A 9,692-nucleotide genomic window follows, 5' to 3' on the forward strand; every position below is an offset into this window, starting at 1 on the left:
CTTTTGAGCAAAAGGCTGCACACACGCAATTCAAGTTGCTCTGATTGTCATTTAGAGTTACATTATAGGAGCATTCAACAACAAGTCAAAATGTGCTCGAGAAAGGCAGAAAACAACACTTTGATATAACTTGAGAACGAATGCAAAAAACATTCCACTCTCAGAACAGGCTGCTTGGACACTTTCAGAACAGCTCTGTTAATGACTGAAATCAGCTCTTTAAGAGATTGTCAAAAGAGACTCTGAAAACGAAACATTGATAACTTTTGAGCAAAAGGCTGCACACACGTAATTCAACATACTCTGATTGTCATTTAGAGTTTCATTATAGGAGCATTCAACAACAAGTCAAAATGTGCTCCAGAAAGGCAGAAAACAACACTTTGATAGTTTGATATAACTTGAGAACGAATGCAAAAAACAGTCCACTCTAAGAACAGGCCGCTTGGACACTTTCAGAACAGCTCTGTTAATGACTGAAAACAGCTCTCGAAGAGATTGTCAAAAGAGACTCCGAAAACGAAACGTTGATCACTTTTGAGCAAAAGGCTGCACACACGCAATTCAAGTTGCTCTGATTGTCATTTAGAGTTACATTATAGGTGCATTCAGCAACAAGTCAAAATGTGCTCCAGAAAAGCAGAAAACAACACTGATAGAACTTGAGAACGAATGCAAAAAACAGTCCACTCTCAGAACAGGCCGCTTGGACACTTTCAGAACAGCTCTGTTAATAACTGAAAACAGCTCTCGAAGAGATTGTCAAAAGAGACTCTGAAAACGAAACGTTGATCACTTTTGAGCAAAAGGCTGCACACACGCAATTCAAGTTGCTCTGATTGTCATTTAGAGTTACATTATAGGAGCATTCAGCAACAAGTCAAAATGTGCTCCAGAAAAGCAGAAAACAACACTTTGATATAACTTGAGAACGAATGCAAAAAACAGTCCACTCTCAGAACAGGCTGCTTGGACACTTTCAGAACAGCTCTGTTAATGACTGAAAACAGCTCTCGAAGAGATTGTCAAAAGAGACTCCGAAAACGAAACGTTGATCACTTTTGAGCAAAAGGCTGCACACACGCAATTCAAGTTGCTCTGATTGTCATTTAGAGTTACATTATAGGGGCATTCAGCAACAAGTCAAAATGTGCTCCAGAAAAGCAGAAAACAACACTGATAGAACTTGAGAACGAATGCAAAAAACAGTCCACTCTCAGAACAGGCCGCTTGGACACTTTCAGAACAGCTCTGTTAATGACTGAAAACAGCTCTCGAAGAGATTGTCAAAAGAGACTCTGAAAACGAAACGTTGATCACTTTTGAGCAAAAGGCTGCACACACGCAATTCAAGTTGCTCTGATTGTCATTTAGAGTTACATTATAGGAGCATTTAACAACAAGTCAAAATGTGCTCGAGAAAGGCAGAAAACAACACTTTGATATAACTTGAGAACGAATGCAAAAAACATTCCACTCTCAGAACAGGCTGCTTGGACACTTTCAGAACAGCTCTGTTAATGACTGAAAACAGCTCTCGAAGAGATTGTCAAAAGAGACTCCGAAAACGAAACGTTGATCACTTTTGAGCAAAAGGCTGCACACACGCAATTCAAGTTGCTCTGATTGTCATTTAGAGTTACATTATAGGAGCATTCAGCAACAAGTCAAAATGTGCTCCAGAAAAGCAGAAAACAACACTGATAGAACTTGAGAACGAATGCAAAAAACAGTCCACTCTCAGAACAGGCCGCTTGGACACTTTCAGAACAGCTCTGTTAATGACTGAAAACAGCTCTCGAAGAGATTGTCAAAAGAGACTCTGAAAACGAAACGTTGATCACTTTTGAGCAAAAGGCTGCACACACGCAATTCAAGTTGCTCTGATTGTCATTTAGAGTTACATTATAGGAGCATTCAACAACAAGTCAAAATGTGCTCGAGAAAGGCAGAAAACAACACTTTGATATAACTTGAGAACGAATGCAAAAAACATTCCACTCTCAGAACAGGCTGCTTGGACACTTTCAGAACAGCTCTGTTAATGACTGAAATCAGCTCTTTAAGAGATTGTCAAAAGAGACTCTGAAAACGAAACATTGATAACTTTTGAGCAAAAGGCTGCACACACGTAATTCAACATACTCTGATTGTCATTTAGAGTTACATTATAGGAGCATTCAACAACAAGTCAAAATGTGCTCCAGAAAGGCAGAAAACAACACTTTGATAGTTTGATATAACTTGAGAACGAATGCAAAAAACAGTCCACTCTAAGAACAGGCCTCTTGGACACTTTCAGAACAGCTCTGTTAATGACTGAAAACAGCTCTCGAAGAGATTGTCAAAAGAGACTCCGAAAACGAAACGTTGATCACTTTTGAGCAAAAGGCTGCACACACGCAATTCAAGTTGCTCTGATTGTCATTTAGAGTTACATTATAGGAGCATTCAGCAACAAGTCAAAATGTGCTCCAGAAAAGCAGAAAACAACACTGATAGAACTTGAGAACGAATGCAAAAAACAGTCCACTCTCAGAACAGGCCGCTTGGACACTTTCAGAACAGCTCTGTTAATGACTGAAAACAGCTCTCGAAGAGATTGTCAAAAGAGACTCTGAAAACGAAACGTTGATCACTTTTGAGCAAAAGGCTGCACACACGCAATTCAAGTTGCTCTGATTGTCATTTAGAGTTACATTATAGGAGCATTCAACAACAAGTCAAAATGTGCTCGAGAAAGGCAGAAAACAACACTTTGATATAACTTGAGAACGAATGCAAAAAACATTCCACTCTCAGAACAGGCTGCTTGGACACTTTCAGAACAGCTCTGTTAATGACTGAAATCAGCTCTTTAAGAGATTGTCAAAAGAGACTCTGAAAACGAAACATTGATAACTTTTGAGCAAAAGGCTGCACACACGTAATTCAACATACTCTGATTGTCATTTAGAGTTACATTATAGGAGCATTCAACAACAAGTCAAAATGTGCTCCAGAAAGGCAGAAAACAACACTTTGATAGTTTGATATAACTTGAGAACGAATGCAAAAAACAGTCCACTCTCAGAACAGGCCGCTTGGACACTTTCAGAACAGCTCTGTTAATGACTGAAAACAGCTCTCGAAGAGATTGTCAAAAGAGACTCTGAAAACGAAACGTTGATCACTTTTGAGCAAAAGGCTGCACACACGCAATTCAAGTTGCTCTGATTGTCATTTAGAGTTACATTATAGGAGCATTCAACAACAAGTCAAAATGTGCTCGAGAAAGGCAGAAAACAACACTTTGATATAACTTGAGAACGAATGCAAAAAACATTCCACTCTCAGAACAGGCTGCTTGGACACTTTCAGAACAGCTCTGTTAATGACTGAAATCAGCTCTTTAAGAGATTGTCAAAAGAGACTCTGAAAACGAAACATTGATAACTTTTGAGCAAAAGGCTGCACACACGTAATTCAACATACTCTGATTGTCATTTAGAGTTACATTATAGGAGCATTCAACAACAAGTCAAAATGTGCTCCAGAAAGGCAGAAAACAACACTTTGATAGTTTGATATAACTTGAGAACGAATGCAAAAAACAGTCCACTCTAAGAACAGGCCGCTTGGACACTTTCAGAACAGCTCTGTTAATGACTGAAAACAGCTCTCGAAGAGATTGTCAAAAGAGACTCCGAAAACGAAACGTTGATCACTTTTGAGCAAAAGGCTGCACACACGCAATTCAAGTTGCTCTGATTGTCATTTAGAGTTACATTATAGGAGCATTCAGCAACAAGTCAAAATGTGCTCCAGAAAAGCAGAAAACAACACTGATAGAACTTGAGAACGAATGCAAAAAACAGTCCACTCTCAGAACAGGCCGCTTGGACACTTTCAGAACAGCTCTGTTAATGACTGAAAACAGCTCTCGAAGAGATTGTCAAAAGAGACTCTGAAAACGAAACGTTGATCACTTTTGAGCAAAAGGCTGCACACACGCAATTCAAGTTGCTCTGATTGTCATTTAGAGTTACATTATAGGAGCATTCAACAACAAGTCAAAATGTGCTCGAGAAAGGCAGAAAACAACACTTTGATATAACTTGAGAACGAATGCAAAAAACATTCCACTCTCAGAACAGGCTGCTTGGACACTTTCAGAACAGCTCTGTTAATGACTGAAATCAGCTCTTTAAGAGATTGTCAAAAGAGACTCTGAAAACGAAACATTGATAACTTTTGAGCAAAAGGCTGCACACACGTAATTCAACATACTCTGATTGTCATTTAGAGTTACATTATAGGAGCATTCAACAACAAGTCAAAATGTGCTCCAGAAAGGCAGAAAACAACACTTTGATAGTTTGATATAACTTGAGAACGAATGCAAAAAACAGTCCACTCTAAGAACAGGCCGCTTGGACACTTTCAGAACAGCTCTGTTAATGACTGAAAACAGCTCTCGAAGAGATTGTCAAAAGAGACTCCGAAAACGAAACGTTGATCACTTTTGAGCAAAAGGCTGCACACACGCAATTCAAGTTGCTCTGATTGTCATTTAGAGTTACATTATAGGAGCATTCAACAACAAGTCAAAATGTGCTCGAGAAAGGCAGAAAACAACACTTTGATATAACTTGAGAACGAATGCAAAAAACAGTCCACTCTCAGAACAGGCTGCTTGGACACTTTCAGAACAGCTCTGTTAATGACTGAAATCAGCTCTTTAAGAGATTGTCAAAAGAGACTCTGAAAATGAAACATTGATAACTTTTGAGCAAAAGGCTGCACACACGTAATTCAACATACTCTGATTGTCATTTAGAGTTACATTATAGGAGCATTCAACAACAAGTCAAAATGTGCTCCAGAAAGGCAGAAAACAACACTTTGATAGTTTGATAAAACTTGAGAACGAATGCAAAAAACAGTCCACTCTAAGAACAGGCCGCTTGGACACTTTCAGAACAGCTCTGTTAATGACTGAAAACAGCTCTCGAAGAGATTGTCAAAAGAGACTCCGAAAACGAAACGTTGATCACTTTTGAGCAAAAGGCTGCACCCACGCAATTCAAGTTGCTCTGATTGTCATTTAGAGTTACATTATAGGAGCATTCAGCAACAAGTCAAAATGTGCTCCAGAAAAGCAGAAAACAACACTGATAGAACTTGAGAACGAATGCAAAAAACAGTCCACTCTCAGAACAGGCCGCTTGGACACTTTCAGAACAGCTCTGTTAATGACTGAAAACAGCTCTCGAAGAGATTGTCAAAAGAGACTCTGAAAACGAAACGTTGATCACTTTTGAGCAAAAGGCTGCACACATGCAATTCAAGTTGCTCTGATTGTCATTTAGAGTTACATTATAGGAGCATTCAACAACAAGTCAAAATGTGCTCGAGAAAGGCAGAAAACAACACTTTGATATAACTTGAGAACGAATGCAAAAAACAGTCCACTCTCAGAACAGGCTGCTTGGACACTTTCAGAACAGCTCTGTTAATGACTGAAATCAGCTCTTTAAGAGATTGTCAAAAGAGACTCTGAAAACGAAACATTGATAACTTTTGAGCAAAAGGCTGCACACACGTAATTCAACATACTCTGATTGTCATTTAGAGTTACATTATAGGAGCATTCAACAACAAGTCAAAATGTGCTCCAGAAAGGCAGAAAACAACACTTTGATAGTTTGATAAAACTTGAGAACGAATGCAAAAAACAGTCCACTCTAAGAACAGGCCGCTTGGACACTTTCAGAACAGCTCTGTTAATGACTGAAAACAGCTCTCGAAGAGATTGTCAAAAGAGACTCCGAAAACGAAACGTTGATCACTTTTGAGCAAAAGGCTGCACCCACGCAATTCAAGTTGCTCTGATTGTCATTTAGAGTTACATTATAGGAGCATTCAACAACAAGTCAAAATGTGCTCGAGAAAGGCAGAAAACAACACTTTGATAGTTTGATATAACTTGAGAACGAATGCAAAAAACAGTCCACTCTAAGAACAGGCCGCTTGGACACTTTCAGAACAGCTCTGTTAATGACTGAAAACAGCTCTCGAAGAGATTGTCAAAAGAGACTCCGAAAACGAAACGTTGATCACTTTTGAGCAAAAGGTTGCACACACGCAATTCAAGTTGCTCTGATTGTCATTTAGAGTTACATTATAGGAGCATTCAGCAACAAGTCAAAATGTGCTCCAGAAAAGCAGAAAACAACACTGATAGAACTTGAGAACGAATGCAAAAAACAGTCCACTCTCAGAACAGGCCGCTTGGACACTTTCAGAACTGCTCTGTTAATAACTGAAAACAGCTCTCGAAGAGATTGTCAAAAGAGACTCTGAAAACGAAACATTGATCACTTTTGAGCAAAAGGCTGCACACACGCAATTCAAGTTGCTCTGATTGTCATTTAGAGTTACATTATAGGAGCATTCAACAACAAGTCAAAATGTGCTCCAGAAAGGCAGAAAACAACACTTTGATAGTTTGATATAACTTGAGAACGAATGCAAAAAACAGTCCACTCTAAGAACAGGCCGCTTGGACACTTTCAGAACAGCTCTGTTAATGACTGAAAACAGCTCTCGAAGAGATTGTCAAAAGAGACTCCGAAAACGAAACGTTGATCACTTTTTAGCAAAAGGCTGCACACACGCAATTCAAGTTGCTCTGATTGTCATTTAGAGTTACATTATAGGAGCATTCAACAACAAGTCAAAATGTGCTTGAGAAAGGCAGAAAACAACACTTTGATATAACTTGAGAACGAATGCAAAAAACATTCCACTCTCAGAACAGGCTGCTTGGACACTTTCAGAACAGCTCTGTTAATGACTGAAATCAGCTCTTTAAGAGATTGTCAAAAGAGACTCTGAAAACGAAACATTGATAACTTTTGAGCAAAAGGCTGCACACACGTAATTCAACATACTCTGATTGTCATTTAGAGTTACATTATAGGAGCATTCAACAACAAGTCAAAATGTGCTCCAGAAAGGCAGAAAACAACACTTTGATAGTTTGATATAACTTGAGAACGAATGCAAAAAACAGTCCACTCTAAGAACAGGCCGCTTGGACACTTTCAGAACAGCTCTGTTAATGACTGAAAACAGCTCTCGAAGAGATTGTCAAAAGAGACTCCGAAAACGAAACGTTGATCACTTTTGAGCAAAAGGCTGCACACACGCAATTCAAGTTGCTCTGATTGTCATTTAGAGTTACATTATAGGAGCATTCAGCAACAAGTCAAAATGTGCTCCAGAAAAGCAGAAAACAACACTGATATAACTTGAGAACGAATGCAAAAAACAGTCCACTCTCAGAACAGGCCGCTTGGACACTTTCAGAACAGCTCTGTTAATGACTGAAAACAGCTCTCGAAGAGATTGTCAAAAGAGACTCTGAAAACGAAACGTTGATCACTTTTGAGCAAAAGGCTGCACACACGCAAATCAAGTTGCTCTGATTGTCATTTAGAGTTACATTATAGGAGCATTCAGCAACAAGTCAAAATGTGCTCCAGAAAAGCAGAAAACAACACTGATAGAACTTGAGAACGAATGCAAAAAACAGTCCACTCTCAGAACAGGCCGCTTGGACACTTTCAGAACAGCTCTGTTAATGACTGAAAACAGCTCTCGAAGAGATTGTCAAAAGAGACTCTGAAAACGAAACGTTGATCACTTTTGAGCAAAAGGCTGCACACACGCAATTCAAGTTGCTCTGATTGTCATTTAGAGTTACATTATAGGAGCATTCAACAACAAGTCAAAATGTGCTCGAGAAAAGCAGAAAACAACACTTTGATATAACTTGAGAACGAATGCAAAAAACAGTCCACTCTCAGAACAGGCTGCTTGGACACTTTCAGAACAGCTCTGTTAATGACTGAAATCAGCTCTCGAAGAGATTGTCAAAAGAGACTCTGAAAACGAAACGTTGATCACTTTTGAGCAAAAGGCTGCACAAACGCAATTCAAGTTGCTCTTATTGTAATTTAGAGTTACATTATAGGAGCATTCAACAACAAGTCAAAATGTGCTCGAGAAAGGCAGAAAACAACACTTTGATATAACTTGAGAACGAATGCAAAAAACAGTCAACTCTCAGAACAGGCTGCTTGGACACTTTCAGAACAGCTCTGTTAATGACTGAAATCAGCTCTTTAAGAGATTGTCAAAAGAGACTCTGAAAACGAAACATTGATAACTTTTGAGCAAAAGGCTGCACACACGTAATTCAACATACTCTGATTGTCATTTAGAGTTACATTATAGGAGCATTCAACAAGTCAAAATGTGCGCTCCAGAAAGGCAGAAAACAACACTTTGATAGTTTGATATAACTTGAGAACGAATGCAAAAAACAGTCCACTCTAAGAACAGGCCGCTTGGACACTTTCAGAACAGCTCTGTTAATGACTGAAAACAGCTCTCGAAGAGATTGTCAAAAGAGACTCCGAAAACGAAACGTTGATCACTTTTTAGCAAAAGGCTGCACACACGCAATTCAAGTTGCTCTGATTGTCATTTAGAGTTACATTATAGGAGCATTCAGCAACAAGTCAAAATGTGCTCCAGAAAAGCAGAACACAACACTGATAGAACTTGAGAACGAATGCAAAAAACAGTCCACTCTCAGAACAGGCCGCTTGGACACTTTCAGAACAGCTCTGTTAATGCCTGAAAACAGCTCTCGAAGAGATTGTCAAAAGAGACTCTGAAAACGAAACGTTGATCACTTTTGAGCAAAAGGCTGCACACACGCAATTCAAGTTGCTCTGATTGTCATTTAGAGTTACATTATAGGAGCATTCAACAACAAGTCAAAATGTGCTCGAGAAAGGCAGAAAACAACACTTTGATATAACTTGAGAACGAATGCAAAAAACAGTCCACTCTCAGAACAGGCTGCTTGGACACTTTCAGAACAGCTCTGTTAATGACTGAAATCAGCTCTTTAAGAGATTGTCAAAAGAGACTCTGAAAACGAAACATTGATAACTTTTGAGCAAAAGGCTGCACACACGTAAATCAACATACTCTGATTGTCATTTAGAGTTACATTATAGGAGCATTCAACAACAAGTCAAAATGTGCTCCAGAAAGGCAGAAAACAACACTTTGATAGTTTGATATAACTGGAGAACAAATGCAAAAAACAGTCCACTCTAAGAACAGGCCGCTTGGACACTTTCAGAACAGCTCTGTTAATGACTGAAAACAGCTCTCGAAGAGATTGTCAAAAGAGACTCTGAAAACGAAACGTTGATCACTTTTGAGCAAAAGGCTGCACACACGCAATTCAAGTTGCTCTGATTGTCATTTAGAGTTACATTATAGGAGCATTCAACAACAAGTCAAAATGTGCTCGAGAAAGGCAGAAAACAACACTTTGATATAACTTGAGAACGAATGCAAAAAACAGTCCACTCTCAGAACAGGCTGCTTGGACACTTTCAGAACAGCTCTGTTAATGACTGAAAACAGCTCTCGAAGAGATTGTCTAAAGAGACTCCGAAAACGAAACGTTGATCACTTTTGAGCAAAAGGCTGCAAACACGCAATTCAAGTTGCTCTGATTGTCATTTAGAGTTACATTATAGGGGCATTCAGCAACAAGTCAAAATGTGCTCCAGAAAAGCAGAAAACAACACTGATAGAACTTGAGAACGAATGCAAAAAAC

The sequence above is a fragment of the Nansenia antarctica genome, assembly GCF_963989245.1.
Source record: "Nansenia antarctica genome assembly, chromosome: 13".
Taxonomy (NCBI): Eukaryota; Metazoa; Chordata; class Actinopteri; order Argentiniformes; family Microstomatidae; genus Nansenia; species Nansenia antarctica.